Source organism: Chlorocebus sabaeus, chromosome 9, assembly GCF_047675955.1.
Source record: "Chlorocebus sabaeus isolate Y175 chromosome 9, mChlSab1.0.hap1, whole genome shotgun sequence".
NCBI lineage: Eukaryota > Metazoa > Chordata > Mammalia > Primates > Cercopithecidae > Chlorocebus > Chlorocebus sabaeus.
The window spans coordinates 82095081-82117497 of NC_132912.1; the positions used below are offsets into that span (position 1 = coordinate 82095081).

Consider the following 22417-nt stretch of genomic DNA (forward strand, 5'->3'; position numbering starts at 1 on the left):
TCAGCATTTGTTTGTCTGTAAAGGATTTTATTTCTCCTTCACTTATGAAGCTTAGTTTGGCTGGATATAAAATTCTGGGTTGAAAATTCTTTTCTTTAAGAATGTTGAATACTGGCCCCCACTCTCTTCTGACTTGTAGAGTTTCTGCTGACAGAGCCACTGTTAGTCTAATGGGATTCCCTTTGTGAGTAACCCAATCTTTCTCTCTGGCTGCCCTTAATATTTTTTCCTTCATTTCAACTTTGATGAATCTGACAATTATGTGTCTTGGAGTTGCTCTTCTTGAGGAGTATCTTTGTGGCATTCTCTGTATTTCCTGAATTTGAATGTTGGCCTGCCTTGCTAGATTGGGGAAGTTCTCCTGGATAATATCCTGCAGAGTGTTTTCCAACTTGGTTCCATTCTCCCCGTCACTTTCAGGTACACCAATCAGACATAGATTGGGTCTTTTCACATACTCCCATATTTCTTGGCAGTTTTGTTTCTTTTTACTCTTTTTTCTCTAAACTTCTCTTCTTGCTTCATTTCATTCATTTGATTTTCAATCACTGATATCCTTTATCCAGTTGATCGAATCAGCTACTGAAGTTTGTGCATGTGTCACATAGTTCTCGTGCCATGGTTTTCAGCTCCATCAGGTCATTTAAGGTCTTCTCTACACTGTTAATTCTAGTTAGCCATTCGTCTAATCTTTTTCCAAGGTTTTTAGCTTCTCTGCGATGTGTTCCAATGTCCTCCTTTAGCTCGGAAAAGCTTGTTATTACCAATCGTCTGAAGCCTTCTCCTCTCAACTCATCAAAGTCATTCTCCGTCCAGCTTTGTTCCATTGCTGGCGAGGAGCTGCATTCCTTTGGAGAAGAAGAGGTGCTCTGATTTTTAGAATTTTCAGCTTTTTGCTCTGGTTTCTCCCCATCTTTGTGGTTTTATCTACCTTTGGTCTTTGATGATGGTGACGTACAGAAGGGGTTTTCATGTCGATGTCCTTTCCGTTAGTTTTCCTTCTAACAGTCAGGACCCTCAGCGGCAGGCCTGTTGGAGTTTGCGGGAGGTCCACTCCAGACCCTGTTTGCCTGGGTACTACCAGCAGAGGCTGCAGAACAGCAAATATTGCAGAACAGCAGATGTTGCTTCCTGATCTTTCCTCTGGAAGCTTAGTCTCAGAGGGGCACCTGGCTATATGAGGTGTCAGTCAGCCCCTACTGGGAGCTGCCTCCCAGTTAAGTACTCGGGGGTCAGGGACCCACTTGAGGAGGCACTCTGTCCATTCTCAGATCTCAAACTCTATGCTGGGAGAACCACTACTCTCTTGAAAGCTGTCAGACAGGGACGTTTAAGTCTGCAGAAGTTTCTGCTGCCTTTTGTTCAGATATTCCCTGCCCTCAGAGGTGGAGTCTACAGAGGCAGGCAGGCCTCCTTGAGCTACAGTGGGCTCCACCCAGTTCGAGCTTCCTGGCCACTTTGTTTTACCTACTCAAGCCTCTGCAATGGCAGATGCCCCTCCCCCAGCCTTGCTGCCACCTTGCAGTTTGATCTCAGATTGCTGTACTATCAGTGAGCCAGGCTCTGTAGGCGTGGGCCCCTCCAAGCCAGGCGTGGGATATAATCTCCTGGTATTCCATTTTCTAACACCATTGGAAAAGCGCAGTATTAGAGTGGGAGTGTACTGATTTTCCAGGTACCGTCTGTCACAGCACCCCTTGGCTAGGAAAGGGAATTCCCCGACCCCTTGCACTTCCCGTGTGAGGTGATGCCCTGCCCTGCTTCGGCTCATGCTCCAGTGGGCTGCACCCACTGTCTGACAAGCCCCAGTGAGATGAACCCTGTACCTCAGTTGGAAATGCAGAAATCACCCGTCTTCTGTGTCGTTCACACTGGGAGCTATAGACTGGGGCTGTTCCTATTTGGCCATCTTGGAACCTCCCTATTTCTAAAATCACTATTATCCTGTATACTGGGGTTGAACAACGCCAATGGATCATGGCTCTTGGGAGCCAGATCTCTCATGTTAGAGTGAGAGTTTACAGAGAAGCAATGAGAGAAAACTCCAAAGAGCCATATGGTAACAGATTAAGAGCTGGAGTCATCAGCATGAACACATACTTGGCTTAATATAGATACAAATACAAATATTTATCAATATGTGAACACACATGGTTATTATACATGACATATTTTCTTCCTCTTTCCGCTGAAAGAGCCTAGAAGCAACACATCCCAGTAGCAATGAGCATAGCAGATCTTGGTTCCTAGTAATAGCCTCCAATAAAAGCAACCAGGGCTCCTTGGAAAAATCATAGATTCTAGGACTGGAGCAGGGAATATACAAAATGTGCATGAGCATTTTGTAGTGCCAGAAATTAAGAAAGTACTCAAAAACAACAACAATGCAATAGTGGGGGTATATGGAAGGGACACAGTAGCCAACTGAAAGAGCTTCCATGGCCAAAGCTGGAGCAGTCTGAGCAATGAAATAAATATTAGATTATAATCCAAAGAATAAAATAAACATCCATACTGACATACATATACCCATGCATGCATGCATACACAGAGAAGAGACGAATCTCTCATGCAGAAGAATTCTGAATAGCTGATGTAGACACTTTCCTCTCACAGAGGTACAGCATGACTCCTACTCACACATGGGCTGCACACAGTGCCTTCAGTACCATTACAATGGAGAAACCTGATGAACACCACCTCAGCCAGGTAATCAAGATTCACATCAACAGTAAAACATGATACTGACACAACAGTGTGCATCCTTAATATGAGGAGACTGGTACCTTACCTCTTTAGACTCCTTCCCCAAAAATATATAATCATGAGAAAAAACATCAAACAGATCCCAACTAACGGATATTTTATGGAACACTCCTCAAAACAGTCAAAATCGTCAAAAACAAGAGAAGTCTGAGAAACTGTCACAGCCAAGAGAAGCCAAGGGACACATGACAACTAATGCAATGTGATATTCTAGATAGAGTCCTAGAATAGAAAAAGAACAGCAGATAAACACTAAGGAAATCTGAATAAAGTATGGACTTTAGATCATAACAATGCACCATTACTGGCTCACTAATTAACATAAAATGTTAACAATAAGAGGAAACTGGGTTGGGGTATAGGGGAACTCTCTATACTATATTCATAACTTTATCTCTAAAACTGCTCTAAAATAAAAAGGTTACTTAAAAATATCTACTGGAAGGAATGACAAATTCTTACCAGTGAAGAAAATAAGAAACCTCCATTAGGTCTCTAGGTACCAATTTAAGCACATCTGAAAGCCTGATTCATTCCTTAAATATTTAAAAGGCAAGAGGCCAATACGTTATCTTTTTTCTAATTTTTAAATTTTTTTGAAAAAGTACAAGTAACCTCTGGATTGCGAAACTGATACTTTAATATTGATTTTTTTCTTAAGTATTTGAAAGTACTGGCAACAGGATAACAAAATAAATTACTTTTTTAAAAAAAAAAAGTTTTTTTACTTAGTTAGGTAAAACTGTGGTCAGCTGTGGGTGTCATTTGGCCCCGGGTTTTTCCTGCAACTATGAGAGCCATTCAGTACAGAGGGTCCCAGAGCTGAGTCTTACAGGACTTCACCAACGATGCCTCAGTAGAGGTGACCTGTAAGCACAACCTGTTACCTGGAAGAACAAGCTGGCATCATATATCCTACACCAGAGGCTGAAAACAGGTGGTATTTTATTGGGCCCATAAATATTTTTCATAATCTGAATTTGTCACAATAAAAATTGGGAGACTGCTTGTAAAAATTCAAATTTCTACCTCTTGGTTTGAAAAACAGGAAGATTTGGCCACATCAGGCCTGCATTTTCACAGGACAACAACAAGATGTAATAGAACAGAGGCGGCACCTTTAAACCAGGAATAGTTATCTGTCTAGTTTGCCTCAATCCCCACCACTCCCTATGTTCAGTATCCCAGGACACTTCACTTATTACTTAGAGCTCTGCAACCTTCCATCCTGTTACTTCTGGAATTTGAAAAACAGTAACATTGGAGACAGACCAACAATATCTGTAAGCTAATACAAATAATAGGATTTTCATGTCATGACCTAGAAGTACTCTGAATTATCCAGGTAATAATGAACAGCCACACTAAAAATGCCAAAACAGCATTCATTGCTAAATTCTGGTTCAGGAAAGAATAGGATAGAGATGTAAAAGATAAAACCAGATATAAAAACATATATTCTGCTAAATCCTATCTCCAGACAAAGATTAATCTCTCCCAACCTCCAGAGCAACAACAAAAATATCCAACATTGTAAAATAGTGTTCTTCTCTATCACAAACTCCAATTAGCCCCAGTCAGGAGTTTGGGTTGTTCAAGTATGTTCTTGCATTGGTTGCAGGTAGTAAACACAGACATCCCTGGCGTACCATGAAACGTAGAGGGATAGGGCCCAAGGAATACTGCAGCCTCCCACTCTTCCAAGTACTGAACTCAAGCGTGCCTTCTACTGATGACAAAATGAGCACAATAAAAGGGCACTTACACGTTGGGGCAATGGAAAAATCAGTTATTTGAAGGCATCTGTTTCTAATGTGGTGAAATTTTCATTCCCATGTGCGCCATTTTGAGAACTTTTTATTCTGGTGCTGGATGAGGGTAGATTTGCTTGTTTCTGATTCTGACTTTCCAATCTATTAGGCCTCTGGTAAACTCTGGTACTACCAATACAAATTGCACAAACTCACAGACTCCTGAATAAAAGAAAAAGTCTGATTATTATTTATGCAAAGTAGGATCCACTTTCCAAATCTAACTGCTTCATCATCATGGTCAACCTTAATTTCTCAATTTGCAAAACTGAGAAACTAATTTCTTTTTTTTTTTTCTTATTTTTAGGAAAACTAGTTTCTTAAGAGTGCTTAGGAGATACTATGAAAAGTTAAAGCACGTAAAAACTAATCATGTATCCTATATAAATGAGTATATCCTGATTTCTAGCATAACAGAGAAATACCTTGTATTAGTTTGCTAGTGCTGCTGTAATGAAGTACCACCAACTAGGTGGCTTAAACAATAGAAATTTATTGTCTCACAATTCTGGAAGCAGTAAATACAAAAGCAAGGTGTTGACAGGGTTGATTCCTTTTGGGGGGTATGAGAGAAAGATCAGATTCGTGTCTCTCTCATTGGCTTGTAGACAGTTGTCTTTTCTCTGTGTCTCTTCACACTGTCTTCCCTCTATGCATATCTCTGTATCCAAAGTTTCCCTTTTTAATAAGAATACCAGTCATATTAGATTAGGACCCAACCTAATGATCTTGCTTTAACTTGATTACCTCCGCAAAAACCCTATCTCCAAATGAGGTCACATTCTGATCTCCCAGGGGTAAAAATGTCAACATCTGATGTTGGGGGAAAGGGAGACACAATTCAACCCGTAATAACATATTGATGGATAAACATGTATGTATGTATGTATGTATGTCTATTAATTCAGTATAGTTATATTCTCTTGATCATTGATAAAGATGGTTCTACTTGCATATATGTATGTATATATGTATTCCTGTTAGTGTGCATTTGTAACACACAATGCAAAACTTTTTTCTATTTCTTTCCTTTCTACATACATAACAGATCACACATATTTATCCATACTTCACTGCTAAACAGAGGTGTTTCAAGCCAAGTAGTCTGAAATAAACACTCATAATAGGACATATTTTCCAAGGGAGGTAAAGATTATAGTGTAACCAGCAGGAATGTTCAAGCCAGCAATAATTAATTTAGTAGCTGAGCCAAACTATGACAGTCTACTTTAAAAATATGGACACTTGAGAATGTGATATTGTTACAATTCTTAACTATAGCATGCAAGAACATTTCTTTTAAACCTCAAGTCACACAAATCCATTTTGTATATTTATTTTTTAAAGGAAATGTCTATTCAGCACATTTGGGATTTGTAAGCTTGAAAATAACTGAATCTTTTTTCCTGTTGGGTGCATTTTAACACAAAATGTAAATGCTGTTATGAGGTTCCAGCATCATAGTTACCACAGAATCAGTTACCACAGCATCAGTTATCACAGAACTCTGCCTTCATGCAGACTTAGTTTGATGAAAGTCTCAGAAGGAATACTCATAGTTCAGGTTCCAATGGATGAAGGCATTCACCCTATGAGACACAAAAAGTGCTACCTTTTTTAAACTGTTAACAAAAGATAACCAGTTATGACTCTTCAAGTGTCTTTGCTCTTGCTCTTCCTTTTAAAACGTTCGAGGCGTTTTCAAAAGATCATGCCTGTTTATAAAGGTTTACCTAAGGCAAATTTGTCCTATCATGTAAAATATCAGACTGCAGACAGGTTTCTTTTTTTTTTTTTTAATTATGGTTAAAAAAAACAAAAACAAAAAAAAAAAACAAAAAAAAAAAAAACATAGGCCAGGCATAGTGGTTCACACCCTGTAATCCCAGTGCTTTGAGAGGCCAAGACAGGAGGATCGCTTGAGGCCAGAAGTTCAACACTAGCCTGGGCAACATGGCGAGACTCTGTCTCTACAAATCCTAAAAAAATTAGCTGAACCTAGTGGCACATAACCATAGTACTAGCTATTCGGGAGGCTTAGGCAAGACTACTGCTTGAGCCCAGGAGTTCGAGGTTGCAGTGAGCTATGATCACACCACTGCACTATAGCCTAGGTGAGAGAGAAAGAGAGACCCTGTCTAAAAAAGGGGGATGGGAAGAGTAACAAAATTTACTATTTTAAACATTTTTAAGTGTACAGTACAATAGTGTTGACTACATGCACATTGTTGTACAAAAGAAATCTAGGACTCCCTTATCTGGCAAAACCAAAACTCCATAACCAATGAACAACACTCCCTTTCTTCATCCCTATCCCTTGGTAACTACCATTCTACTTTCTGTTTCTAAGAGTATGGCTATTTTAGATACCTCATGTAAGTGGAATCATGTGGTATGTGTCTGTGACTGGTTTATTTCAGTTAGCATGATGATCTCCAGGTTTATCTATGTTGTAGCATATGACAGGATTTCCTTCTTTTTTTAATCCTGAGCAATATTCCATTGCATGTATATATCACATTTTCTTTATCCCTATCTCTGCTGATAAACATTTAGGTTGTTTCCACCTCTTAGCTACTGGAAATAATGCTGCAATGCAAATGGGTGTGCAAATATCTCCATGGGATCCTGTTTTCAATTCCTTTGAATATATACCCAGAAGTGAGATTGCTGAATTACATGGTAATTTTGGTTTTAATTTTTTGAGGAGCCTCTATATCATTTTCCCTAGTGGCATCACTTTACATTCCCACCAACAGTGCAAAAGGGTTGCAACAGCGCAAAAGGGTTACAGTGCAAAAGGTTTGTTTTTTAAATAATGGTCATCCTAACAGGTGCAAGGTGATACCTCTTGTGGTTCTGAGTTACATTTCCTTAACAATTACTTGATATTGATCTTTTCATGCCGATGTTTATCTTTTCATGTTTGTTGGCTAATTGTATATCTTCTTTGGAAAAATATATACTCAAGTCCTTTGCCCATTTTTAAATTTTGATGTTTGTTATTGAGTTACAGAAGTTCTTTACATATTTTGGATGTACCCGTTATCAGATATATGGTTTGCAATTATTTTCCCCCATGACGTAGACTATCTTTTCACTCTGTTGATTTTCCTTTGCTACACAAAAGTTTTTAGGTCTGATGTCCTATTTGTCTATTTTTGCTTCTGGTGCCTGTGCTTTTTGTGTTAAACCCACAAAATCATTGCCAAACCCAATGTCATGAAGCTTTTCCCCTGTTTTCTTCTAGGAGCTTAATAATTTCAGGTATTACATTTAGGTCTTAATCCATTTGAGTTAATTTCTTTTAATCTGGCATAAAGTAAAGGTCTAACTGCATTATTCTGCATAGCCAATATCCAGTTTTCCCAACATCGTCTGTTGAAGAGACTGTCCTTTCCCAACTAGTAGCCTTGGCATCTTTGTCAAAAATCATTTGACTATATAGATGAGGATTTACTTCTCAATTCTCTGTTTTGTTCCACTAGTCTATATGTCTGGCTTTTTTTTTTTTTTTTTTTTTTTTTTTTTCTGAGACAGGTCTTGCTCTGTCACCTAGGCTGCAGTGCACTGGCGTGATCACAGCTCTCTGCTGCCTCAACTTCCCGGACTCAAGCAATTCTCCCACCTTAGCCTCCAGATTAGGATTAGCTAGGACCACAGACACATGTTACCACACCTGGATAACTTTTGCTATTTTTTTGTAGAGACAGGGTTTTGTCATGTTGCCCAGGGTGGTCTCAAACTCCTGATCTCAAGCGATCTGCCCACCTCTGCCTTCCAAAGTGCTGGGATTATGGGTGTGAGCCACCACACTGGGCTTATATGTCTGTCTTTATTCCACTACCATACTATTTTGATTGCTATGGATTTGTAATATGTTTTTAAGTCAGGACATATGAGGTTTCAAGCTTTTTCTTTTCTCAAGATTCTTTGGCTATTCTGGGTCCTCAGAGATTCCATATGAATTTTAGAATGGTTTTTTTTTCTATTTCTGCAAAAAATAACATTGCTATATCAATAAGGCTTATACTGAATCTGTAGATTGCTTTGGGTAATAGATACTTTAACAAAATGTTAAATATTCCAAACTATGAACAGAGAAGGTCTTTCTATTTAGTTGTGTTTTCTGCAATTTTTTCTGCAATGTTGTGTAGTTTTCAGTGTAGAAGTGTTTCACCTCATTGGCAAAGTTTATTCCTAAGTATTTTATTATTTTTGATGCTACTGTAAATGTGATTGTTTCTTCAATTGCTTTTTCAGATTGGTCACTGTTGAGTATAGAAATGTAACTGACTTTTGTGTGCTGATTTTGTGTACTGCAACTTTGCTAAATTTGTTTATTAGTTCTAGCAGTTTTGTGTGTGCGTGTGTGTGTGTGTAACCATTAGGGTTTTCTATGTACAAGATCATGTCACCTGTGAAAAGATCGTTATATTTGTTCCTTTCCTATTTGGATGCTTTTCATTTTTCTTGCCTGCTTACTTCGGGTAAAATTTTTAGTACGTTGTTGAATTGAAGTGGTGAGAAAAGGAATCCTTCCCTTTTGCATCATCTTAAAGGGAAAGAATTCAGTTTTCACCACTGAGTATGATATCAGTTGTGGGCTTTTCACATATGGCCCTTTATTCCATTGAGGTAATTTCCTTCTATTCCTTGTTTGGTTAGTGTTTTTGTCATGAATGGGTGTTATGACTTTCTCAAATGCTTTTCCTGCATCAATTGAGATGATCATGTGTTACTTTTCCTTCATTCTGTTAACATATCAATATTACCTTGATTTTTATATGTTGGATGATACTTGCATTTTAGGAATAAATTCCACTTGGTCATAATACACAACTCTTTTAATGTGGTGTTGAATTCAGTTTGCTAAAATTTTGTTGAGAATTTTTGCATATCCTAGTTTTGGTATTAGAGTAATGTTGACCTCATAGGATGATTTTGCAAGCATTTCCTCCTCTACAGTTTTCTTTCTTTCTTTATTTATTTATTTATTTATTTATTTATTTTTTATTATTATTATACTTTAAGTTCTAGGGTACACGTGCATAACGTGCAGGTTTGTTACATATGTATACTTGCGCCATGTTGCTGTGCTGCACCCATCAACTCGTCAGCACCCATCAACTCGTCATTTACATCAGGTATAACTCCCAATGCAATCCCTCCCCCCCTCCCCCCTCCCCATGATAGGCCCCTGTGTGTGATGTTCCCCTTCCCAAGTCCAAGTGATCTCATTGTTCAGTTCCCACCTATGAGTGAGAACATGCGGTGTTTGGTTTTCTGTTCTTGTGATAGTTTGCTAAGAATGATGGTTTCCAGCTGCATCCATGTCCCTACAAAGGGCACAAACTCATCCTTTTTTATGGCTGCATAGTATTCCATGGTGTATATGTGCCAAGAGTTTGAGAAGGACTGGTGTTAATTCTTATTCAATTGTTTAGAAGCATTCTCCAGTGAAGCCATCTGGTCCTGGGCTTTTCTTTGTCAGGAGGCTTTTCATTGCTGATTCAATCTCCTTACCAGTATATGTCCACTCAGATATTTTATTTCTTCATAATCTGGTCTTGATAGATTGTATGTTTCTAGAAATGTATGCATTTCTTCAAGATTATATAATTTGTTGGTAGTACTCTATAATTGTTCATAGTACTCTATTATGATACTTTACATTTCTGTGGCATCAGTTGTAATGTTTCCTCTTTCATTTCTGATTTTTGCTACTTGAGTCTTTATTTTCTTCTTAGTCTAGCTAAGTACGGAACTGTTGATTTTGTTGATCTTATTAAGAAACCAACTCTTAGTTTCATTGCCTTTTTTTTTTATTGTTTTTCTATTATCGATTTCATTTATTTGGGCTGTAATTTTTATTCCTCCCTTCCCTCTGCTAACTTTGGGTTTAGCTTGTTCTTCCTTTTGTAGTCCCTTTAAGTATAAAGTTAGGTTGTTGATTGGAGATTTTCTTAATATGGATGTTTACTGCTATAAACTTTCCTCTTATTACTGCTTTTGCTGCATCCTATGTGTTGTGCTATGTTGTGTTTTTATATTCATTTTTCAATATATTTTCTAATTTCCCTTGTGATTTCATCTTTGATCCACTGATTATTCAAGAGGGTATTGTTTAATTTCCACATATTTGTGAATTTTCTGGTTTTTCTTGTGCTACTGATTTCTAGTTTTATTACAATATAGTCCAAAAAGATACTTGATATGACTTCAATCTTAAGACTAGTTTTGTGGACAATACTCCTAGTGCACTTGAAAAGACTGTCTATTCTGCTGTTTTGGTGTGCAGTAATCTGTATGTATCTGTTAGGTCCAATTGGTCTATAGCATTATTCAAGTTCTCTGTTTCTCTACTAATATTCTGTCTGGTTATTAAAAGTGGGACACTGAAATATTCTATTATTATCTTACTATTTCTCCCTTCAATTTTGTCCATGTTTGCCTTATACATTTTTGTGTTCCGCTGCAAGGTACATGTATATTTATAATTGTTATATCTTCCTGGTGAATTGGCCCTGTTATCATTACATAATGTACTTTAAAATTTTTTTATTTCAATAGCTTTAGGGGTATGAGTGATTTTTTTGGTTACATGGATGAACTGTACCATGGTGAAGTCTAGAATTTTAGTGCACCCACTACCCGGGTACTATATCCAATAGGTACTTTTTCATCTCTCACCTCTCTCCCGCTTGCCCTCCTTCTGAGTCTTCAAAGTACATTATACCACTCTGCATGCCCCTGCATATCCATAAGCTTAGCAACTACCTGTAAATAAGAACATGCTGGATTTAGATTTTGATTTCAGTATTACTTCACTTAGAATAATAGCCTCCAGTGCAGCCCCCAGTTCCATCCTAGTTGCTGCAAAAGACATTATTTCATCTTTTTTATGGCTGAGTAGTATTCCACACTATGTATATGCCACATTTTCTTTATCTACTCTTTGGTTGATGGGTATTTAGGTTGACTCTATATCATGACAATTTTGAACTGTAGCTGTGATAAATACATGTCTTTTTTATATATTGATTTCCTTTCCATTGGGTGGATACTCAGTAGTGGAATTCATGGATCAAATATCCATACTGTATTCTACAGAAGTTATACTAATTTACATTCCAACCAGCAGTACATAAGTGTTCCTTTTTCACCCTATCCATGCCAACATCTATTGTTTTTTGAATTTTTAATAATGGTCATCCTGGCTGGGGTACGGTGGTATCTTGTTGTGTTTTAACTTGCATTTCCCTGATGATTAGTGATGTTGAGCATTTTTGCATGTTTGTTGCCCATTTGTATATCATCCTTTGAGAAATGTCTTTTCATGTTCTTTGCCCACTCTTTAACACCATTATTTTTTTCTTAGTGATTTGAGTTCCTCATACGTTGTCAGATGTAAAATTTGCAAATTTTTTCTTCCATTCTATAGGTTATCTATTTAATGATTATTTCTTTTTCTGTGCAGAAGCTTTAATTAAGTCCCATTTATTTATTTTTGCTTTTGCTGCATTTACTTTTGATGCCTTAGTCATAAATTATTTGCTTAGGCCAATGTCTAGAAAAGTTTTTTCCAGGTTTTCTTCTAGAATTTTCATGGTTTCAGGTCTTAGATTTAAGTCTTTAATCTGTCTTAATATTTTATATGGTGAGAGATAGAAATCCAGTTTCATTCTTCTACATGTGGCTCTTCAATTTTCCCATCACCATTTATTTAATGGGATGTCCTTTCCCCAGTTTATGTTTTTGCATGCCTTGCCAAAGATCACCTGGTTGTAAGTATTTGGCTTTATTTCTGGGTCTCTATTTTGTTCCATGGTCTTTGTACCTACTTTTTTACCAGTACTATATGGTTTTGGTAACTATAGCCCTGTAGTATATTTTGAAGTCAGGTAATGTGATGTCGCCTTCAGATTTGTTCTTTTTGCTTACGATTGCTTTGGCTATTTGGGCTCTATTTTGGTTCCATGTGAATGATTGTTTTTTCTAATTATCTGAAAAAAACAATGTTGGTATTTTGATAGGAATTACATTGAATCTGTAGATTGCTTTGAGCAGTGTGGTCATTTTCATGATATTGATTCTTCCAATCCATGAGCATAGGGTGTATTTCCATTTGTTTGTGTCATCTATGATTTATTTAGCAGTATTTTGTAGTTCTCCTTGTACAGATGTCTCACTTCTTTGGTTATGTATATTTCTAGGTATTTTTGTATAACTATTGTAAAAGGAATTGAGTTCTCAATTTGATACTCAGCTTGGTTCTTGTTGGTACATATAGCACTGCTACTGATTTGTGCATATTAATTTTCTAAACTGAGACTTTACTGGATTCATTTATCAGATCTAGGAATCTTTGCAGGAGTCAGAGTTTTCTAGGTATATGATCACATCATCAGCAAATAGAGATAAGTTTAACTTCCTCTTTTCTAGTTTGGATGCCCTTTATTTCTCTTGCCTGATTGCTCTGGCTAGGACTTCCGGTATTATATTGAATATAAGTGGTGAAAGTGGGCATCCTTGTTCCCATTCTTAGGGGGAATTCTTTCAAGTTTTCCCCTTTCAGTATTATGTTAGCTGTGAATCTGTCATAGATGGCTTTCATTATTTTGAGGTATGATTCATCTACACTTAGTTTGTTGAGAATTTTTATCATAAAGGGATGCTAGATTGAATCAAATGCTTTTTCTGTACCTATTGAGAAAGGAAAAGTGGGAATAAAACCCACTTCATCATGGTGAATTATTATTATTATTATTATTATTTTGGCGCTCTATTTCGTTCTGTTTCTAGTATTTTGTTGAGGATTTTTGCATCTATATTCAACAGGAATATTGGTCTGTAGTTTTCTTCTTTTGCTCGGTTCTTTCTTGGCTTTGATATCAGTATGATACTGACTGGGTAGAATGAGGTAGGGAGGTCTCCCTCCTTCACCATTTTGTGGAATAGTTCAGTAGAATTGATTTCAGTTCTTATTTGAATGTCTAGTAGAATTTGGCTTGAATCTATCTGGCCCTGGGCTTTTATTGTTGGCAGGTGTTTTGTTTTGTTTTTGTTTTTGTTGTTTGTTTGTTTTCCTGATTCAATCTCACTGCTTGTTATTGGTCTGTTTAGGATTTCTATTTCTTCCTGACTCAATCTAGGATGTTTTCTGTTTCCAGGAATTTATCCATTTCCACTAGATTTTCTAGCTTGTCTGCATAGAGGTGCTCATAGGAATCTCAAATAGTCTTTTATATTTCTGAGGTGTCAGTTGTAATGTCTCCATTTTCATTTCTAATTGAGCTTATTTGAATCTTTTCTCTTCTTTTCTTGGTTAATCTAGCTAGTGGTCTATCAGTTTTGTTTATCTTTCCAAATAACCAGCTTTTTGTTTCACGGATTTTTGTATTGTCTTTTCAATTTCATTTCATTCTGCCCTGATCTTTGTTATTTTTCTTCTGCTAGGTTTGGGTTTGGTTTGTTCTTCTTCTTCTAGTTCCCTGAGGCACGACATTAGCTTGTCAATTTGTAACCTTTCAGACTTTTTGATGTAGGTATTTAGTGCTATAAACACCTCTTAGCACTGTTTTTGCTGTATCCTAGAGGTTCTGATAACTTGTGTCATTGTTATCATTCATTTCAGAAAATTTTCAATTTTCATCTTGATTTCATTGTTAACTCAAAAATCATTCAAGAACAGATTAATTTCCATGTATTTGTACAGTTTTGAGGATTATTCTTGGAACTGATTTTATTCTGCTATGGTCTAAGAATATGGTTGATGTGATTTCCATTTTTAAAAAATTTGTTGAGACTTGTTTTGTGGCTTACATATGATCTATTTTGGAGAATGTTCCATGTGCTGATGAGAAGAATGTATATTCTGCAGTTCTTGGGAAGTTCTTGAGTAGAATGTTCTGTAAATATCTCTTAGGTCAGTTTGTTCTAGAGTCCAGTATTTCTTTGTTGACTTTCTGCCTCAATGCTCTGTCTAGTGCTGCCAGTGGAGTGAAAGTCCCCTATTATTATTGTGTTTCTGTCTATCTCTGTTCTTAGGTCTAGCAGTAGTTGCTTTATGAATCTGGGAGCTCTGGAGTTAGATGCATATATATTTAGAATTATTTTATCTTCTTCATGAATGGATCCTTTTATCATTGTATAATGACCTTGCTTTTTTTTTTTTTTTTTTTTACTATTGTTGCTTTAATGTCTGTTTTATCTGATATAAGAATAGTTACTCCTGCTTGCTTTCGGTTTCCATTTGCATGAAATATCTTTTTCTACCCCTTTCCCTTGAGTCTATAAGAATCCTTATGTGTTAGGTGTGTCTCCTGAAGACACCAGATATTTGGTTTGTGACAATTTTATTCATTTTGCCAATCTGTATCTTTAAATGGAGCACTTAGACCATCTCCATTCAATGTTAGTATTGAGATGTGAGGTACTATTCCAGCCATAATGTTGATTGTTACCGAGATACTTTCTTTTCTTCATTGGGTTATTGTTTTATAAGCCTTGTGAATTTTATGTTTCAAAAGTTTCTATCCTGGTTTGTATCAATCTTTTCTTTCAAGATTTAGAACTCCTTTTAGCATGTCTTGTAGCATTGGTCTAGTATTGACAAATTCCCTCAGCATTTGTTTGTCTGAGATTTTATTTCTCCTTCATTTATGAAACTTAGTTTTGCTGGATACAAAATTCTTGACTGACAGTTATTCTGTTTAAGGAGACTAAAACATGACCCCAATCTCTTCTGGTTTGTAAGGTTTCTGCTGAGAAGTCTGCTTGTTGGCCTGATAGGTTTTCCTTAATAGGTTACCTGACGCTTTGTCTTGCTGTTCTTAGAATTATTTCCTTCACATTGACTTTAGATAATCTGATGACTATGTTCTTTGGTGACGTCCTTTTTGTAATGAGTCTTCCAGGACTTCTTTGAGCTTCTTTTACTTGGATGTCTAAATTTTTCGCAAGGCCAGGGAAGTTTTCCTCAATTATTCCCTTAAATAGGTTTTCCAAACTTTTTGTTTTTTTCCTCTCCCTCAGGAAAACCTGTAATTCTTTGTTTGGCTGGTTTGCATAATCCCATATTTCTTGGAGACTTTGTTTCTTTTAAATCTTTTTTCTTTTTTTTTTTTTTTTTTTTGTCTGATTGGGTTAATTCGAAAGCCTTGTCTTCAAGCTCTGAAAATGTTTCTTCTACTTAATCTAGTGTATTATTAACACTTTCCACTGCATTTTGTAGTACCCTAAGTGTGTCTTTCATTTCTGGAAGTTCTGACTGCTTTTCTTTTAAAATATCTATCTCTTTAAAAAAAAATTTCATTGATATCCTCATTTTTTTTAATTTGTGTTGGTTTTTACCTTTATCTTGTATCTCCTTGAGTAAATTAATAATCAACCTTTTGAATTTTTAACTGGTATTTCAAAGAATTAATCTTGGTTTGAATCCACTGCTAGAGAGTTAGTGTGGTTTTTGGGGGGTGTTACAGGACCTTGTTTTTTCATATTGCCAGAATTGTTTTTCTGGTTCCTTCTAATTTGGGTAGACTATTTCTTCTCATTATTTTTGAATTTATTTTTCATTTAACTGGGGTTTTTATTTTATTCCCCTTGTGGGTGTGACATTAATGTTTATAATTTATTGTCACCCAGCTTTGGCTCCAGGTGCTTTCAGTGGTGAAGACTCTGTATGAGTTTCTTGGTTACAGAGAATCTTTGCGTGATGCTTTTCTCAGATGCTTGTTGTAGTAGTGATATGCTTGCTGTGTGAGCAGGTTCAGTGTTTCCTGTGGGGATTTTCAGTCTAGTTCACAGTTATAGGCTGCTGCCCACTGTTTCTTTCAAACAGTCTGTAGTTCCTTTGTTTTTCTGTTAAGTTCCTATGTTGCTTCTTGAAAAAAAAAAAGTTCAGAGCATTAATTTCTACACACTACTTTGTCTGAGTGGGAGAGGCATGCTGGCAATACCTCCAATCTGCTGTCTTGGGTAAGGGGAGACTTAATGCCCTCCTTTACCTAGTGACAATTTTCTATAAAGTCTATTTTTGTCTGATATAAACAAGAACACCTCTGATCTCTTTGGGTTACCATTTGCATGGAATATCTTTTTTTCCATCCTTTTACTTTCAGTCTGTGTATGTCCTTATATCTAAAGTGTCTTGTAGACAGCATAGAGTTGGATCTTGTTCTTTTTTAATCCATTCAGCCATTCTATGTCTTTAGACTGGGGAATTTAATCAATTTACATTTAAAGTAATAACTGATAGGTAAGAACTTACTATTATCATTTAATTGTGTTCTGTATGGCTAGTAGTGATTTTGTCCACCTTTGCATCTCTTGCTGCCTTCCTTTCTATTTCATTGATTCTTCTGTAGTGACATGTTTTTCTTTCTTTCTCATTTTTTTCTGGTGCATCTTCCATGAGTATTTCACCAGAGAGCTCTATATTTCCATATCCTTTCATGTTACTGTCGAGTATCCCTTTGTTTCAACCGGAAAAACTCCCTTCAATAATTCTTAAAAGGCAGGCATAATGGTAATTAATTCCTCACCCTTTGTTTATCCAGAAAGGTCTTTATTTATTCTTCACTTTTAAAAGTCTTGCCATATACACTATTCTTGGTTGTCACTTTTTATTTTGTTCTTCAGCACTTTGTATAGATGAGGGGGATGTCAAAACTTTCATGGAAAACTGAATTAAAAGATAAAAATTTAAAATATGAACTTTATTTCTCATCATAAGCCCCAAAAAGTTCCAGTACTCTTGTAAGTGATTATATCAACCATTTAGTACATCACTAAAGAACTGGGGGTCCTAGGAACTTAGCCACGTCAATGCAATCTTTTTACATTATTAAGTGAAGAAAAATGGATACCCTTTAAAGATGTTTTTAAATTAGGAGACAAAAAGAAGTCAAAAGGAATAAATCACAATTGTAAGGTAGATGCCTAATGATTCCCCATGGAAATTATTTACAATTTGTCCCTGTTTGATGAGAGGAATGGCAGAAGCACTGTCACAGTGGAGAACAACTCGCTGATGAAGCTTTCCCAGGCACTTTTCTTCTAAAGCTTTGGGTTTCTCAATATGCTCTCATAATAAGCAGACGTTATATTCTTTCTTTTTTTATTTTTTTGAGACGGAGGCAGATGTTATTTTCTTTTGATCCTCCAGAAAGTCAACAAGCAAAATGCCTTGAATATCTCATAAAACTGTTGCCATGACTTTTTCTCTTGACCATATGCCCCTCTTGGTAGCCATTGCTTTGATTGTGCTTTGTCTTCAGGATTGCACTGGTAAAGCCATGTTTCATCTGCTGTTACAATTGTTTCAAGAAATGCTTCAGGATCTTGATGCCAATTGTTTGAATTTTTCAATGAAAGCTCTTGTGTGCAGCTAATCTAAGCATAACAATTTTGACAACCATTGAGTGGAAAGATTGTTCAACTTTGATTTTTTTAGTCAGATTTGTGTAAGCTAAACCAACTGAGATGCATATAGTATTTGGCTATTGCTTCTGTTTTTAATTGTTGCTCTTCTTCAGTTAAGGCATGAATAAGATGAATTTTTTCCTCATAAATTGATGTGGATTATCTGCTGCCACGGGCCTCAATCTTCATAATCATCTCATCCCTTCTTAAAATGAGTTGAAAGCAGCTGATGTCTTAGGCATATTATCCCCATAAACTTTTTGTAAAGTATCAATAATTTCACCATTCTTCCACCATGCTTCACCATAAATTTGATGTTTGTTCTTGCCTCAATGATAGCAGAATACATGTTGCTCTGGATGGGGACTCTTTTCAAACTGATGTCTTATCCAAATTAACAGAAGTTTATTTTAGTGCCAAAGAATGTTTGAAATCAATGCATAGTTTTTTCATAATACATACTGTCCATGAACTTTTTGAAGATCCCTCATATAATCTCATTCCACTCTGTCCTGTGATGCTTCCACTGAGAAATCTATGATATTCTTATGGAAAGTCTCTGTATACACCACATTGCCTTTCTCCTGCTGCCCTTAAGATTTTTGTTTTTGGAAAGTTTGATTATAATGTGTCTTAGTGTGAATTTCTTTAGTTTCATCATGACTGTAGTCCTTTGAGCTTCTTAAATTTGGATATCTATTTCCTTTTTCACATTTGGAAGGTTTTGGCTATCGTAGTTTGAAAAATATTCTGTCCCTCATTTCCTCTATATTCCTCTTCTGAAATTCCTATAATGTATTTATTGTTTCACTTCATGGTGTCCCATAAGTCCCTTAGGCTTTCTTCATTTTTCCTTTTCCTTTTTATTCCTCTGACTCAATAATTTCAAATGACCTGTCTTTGAGTTTGCTGATTCTTTCTCCTGCTTAATAAAGTCTGCTATTGATCCCCTATAGTAACTTTTTTTTCAAATCAGTTACTGTATTCTTCAGCTTCAGAATTCCTGTTTGGTTATTTAGAATTCCTGTTTGGATCTTTACCGTTTCTATCTCCTAATTGATATTCTCATTTTATTCACAGTTTCATTGTATGTGTTTTCCTCCACTGAACTTAATTTAAAATGTTCCTTTTAAACTACTTGTCAGGTAATTCATAGATCTCCATTTCTTTTGGGTCAGTTTATGGAGACTTATTTTGTTCGTCTGATTGGGCCACATTTTCCCTGTTTCTTTGTGTGCCTTATATTTTGTTGTAATTTTTGTATTTGAATAAACAGTCACCTCTTCCAGTCTTTATAGACTGGTTTTGGATGGAAAAAGACCTTCACCAATCAGGTCAGCTAGAGATTATGGCAGTCTCTCAAACTTTTTACAGAGATGATTTTTTTCTGAGCCTATGTGTGTAATTTCACAATCAGAATAGGTTTGCTGGTTTCTTTTCTAGGAGTCTATAGTCTCTTGCACCCTCTGGTGTCTGTCTGCAGTACTACGGGTATTTTGGTGCTGCCACCAACCGCTGAGCTCTCTTGTTCTCAGCAGCCCCCAGGCATCCAAAGTATGTCTATTCCTCATCAGTACTCCAAGTCAAGCAAGGCAGAAACCAGTCACTTGAGTAGTCTCAAAAAGCCAGAACACTGGACGTAATTCCATTTTACTCTTTTCCTCCCAAGGGAGAAACCAGTCACTGGACCTTTCTTCCTCATCATTAGCTGTGGTGGCTTGGGGAAGGGGCTGACTCCAATGAAATGAAACAGTTTTTCTTACCTGTTTCAAAACGTGGTTCTTGGTTTTAAACTGGAGTTCTGTGACTGTATAACTGATTTCTGGCCTTCTCATACAGGCCTTATCAGACCATAAATTGTTAAGTCAGTGTTTCTGTAGAGGTAGAAGTCTGGTGCTTCCTATTCCTCCATCTTGCTGACTGCAGACAGGCTTATTTTTGTAATCTCATAAAGCATTCTCTACACCAAGAATTTACAGTAAGGAAGTTTCTTTGATTTAGAACAAAGGTATAAAATATCTTAAGCATCCATTTCCACCTCTCCCTTTCTGAATTTTGTTTGCATTTAAAGTATATAAAGACATAGTACTGGACACACAATCTTATATGCCATCTCACCTTCATCTCTGATTCCAGCGAGGCTACAGTAAACAGTTCTGCATAGGTATCAACCCACTTTGGGGTAACAATGTCTCATCTCAATCTTACACTAAACATACTTCTTTATTCCTTCCCTAGGAGCTTGTTGGATGCCTATGGGTGTACGTCTTAAGTGTATTAACCCAGAATCGCAGGAAAGGCAGGCCCCAGAAGGCAACCCTTGACTCTCCTCAAGGAGGGAACAGAAGCTGACAGACAAATGCCTCTCCTTTTAATCCCATAGGTGGACAATTTAGGGATACAGTTTCTGGGCCTCACCAGAAGTAGTAGTCATCCTCAGAAGTAACAAACTAAATAGTGCATCATTGTATTGGCTTTGCCTTTTTCTATTTGATTCTTCAATTCCCTCATTTCGCTTCTTGGTCTTGGGGGGTAGAGGTACGTGACCCAGGCTATGATGTACATTAATCAGGGCCTTACTCTATATGATCTCCTTTTGTTTTCTATTAATAAATACAGATAGGCTTCCTCTCTTCCACTGGATTATATTCCTTTTAAAGGTAAAGGGCCTCATTTAATTCTGCAGTCCCATAATATGCACTCATGATATTTGCCTAATACATCCAACAATTTCCCATCGTAGATGGCCTCACTAGTCCCAAATGATTTAAAATGGAAAAAAAAACTTTCACAAGCTTGAAAGCTAATCATTTATGCAAAACTTTTAAAATTCAGATCCATTTTTATAATGTTTTGTTGCTAAAGCCCAGTTTTTTGACTTGGTCAAATATGCTTTACTTAGATAATGCATCTCAGACATCCATTTACTGACAGTAAATAAAAATTTTGAAGATAATCTTTCTGTGTAGGTAATAAGTGCCAACAATGTTTTAGTAAATTATAGATCCCTGAAAAAAAACTCTATAGCTCTATGATAATCTCAGGTTTCCTTTTCCCATAGAAAATGTTTTAATTAAAAAAAAAATTCCAGCCCCCCACCCCCGATTAAAATAAACATTTCTTTACATGATTCCTCCTACAACATTCAAGCCAAACACACATTTCTCTGGCTTGAAGTTAAATCATTATATGAAATAATTTAAAAAGATAAAATCTTATCAAAATATTGCCTTTAAGTGATGCTTTTAACAAAAAAAAAAAAAAAAAAACTCACAATATGATAAAGGGACCAACTCAGAACGTAGATAATTCAAGATCTAGTGGTCTTCTGTGCAGAATAAGAGAAATACTGTGTTAGTTCTCAATAATCAACAAGCAATTAAAACAAGTGTTAAAATACTTGAAATCTAGACAGATACAGATGTCTTTATTTTTTATTGAAATTTTACCCTAATGCACAACATTACATTTTCCTGCTCTGCAACTCTAGTGGTTTAGATGCTAGATATCAATCCTGGCACATGAAGCTTGATAACTGGACATATTAGCAGAGGAAAAGGAAAATGTGACAAAAAGATCCTACTTGAGGAAGCATAAAATCTGTTGTTTATCTAGTACAGTATGTTAACACCAACAAGTCTCAACTATGATTTACACTGTAATCTCTGCTCAATTACTGTAGAAAACCTTAAATTAGCTAAGATCTAGCCCACAGAATTCAGGGTGTTGCATATTTGACTGCCAAGATGTTAGAAAACAGAGTGTGGTTAGCTGTCTGACGAGTACTTGCCTCTCCAAAGCCAAGACACACTTCAACTATCCTCTTTCTACCACATTTCCCATTTGCTGTGAATGTTCAGGTGTGGTATAGATCAAGGCGAATCCCTATCAAAGATACTCATGTATGGAGAACTAACTCAGCTTCTAACACCACGTTCAAAGTACCATTGGCTTTGTATTGTTTACTGTGCAGAATATCTGGAATACTGGAACTGAAAGAGATTCTAAGGGGCATCTAATCCAAAACCCTGAGAGGTTGTCCAAGGTGGCCAAGTCGGTGGTAAGACTGGGTCATGAACTCAGGGCACCTGACTTGTAATCAACATTCTGTGGACAGAAGTGGTTTATTTCCCTCTAACTCAAAATAACTCAATGATAATCTTAGTGCAGTGAGCAAGCTAACATAAAAGGCTATTCTTATTTTTGAGAATGAATTATCTCTTATCTGAGATGCTTTGAAATCACATTTAAACAAGTATCTAGAGATGTATTATTCTAAGAACAAGATAGTTCAATGTCTGCAATGAAATAAACTGAAATTATATTAATCTTGACAAATTTCAATTTATAAAACTAATCCAAATTAGATACAAATATAATTAACATTAACCTCACTTGAATTAAGTTTTGCATAT

At 36.4% G+C, this 22417-nt stretch overlaps 1 protein-coding gene and 1 long non-coding RNA gene across 5 annotated transcripts in view; both read right to left on the reverse strand.

The window, feature by feature from the left end:
- Positions 1–22417, reverse strand: part of BICC1 (BicC family RNA binding protein 1) — a 329285-nt gene that overhangs the window by 294925 nt on the left and 11943 nt on the right. The gene's annotated exons all lie outside the window — the stretch shown is intronic.
- On the reverse strand, positions 3806–21278 carry LOC140712408 (uncharacterized). Of its 2 annotated transcripts, XR_012093994.1 has the most exons (3): positions 11271–21278; positions 6046–6166; positions 3806–4739 (listed from the first exon to the last, which is right to left on the reverse strand). It is a non-coding gene; the product is annotated as an uncharacterized lncRNA (long non-coding RNA). The 2 variants fall into 2 exon arrangements; XR_012093993.1 differs by having other exon boundaries at positions 3806–6166.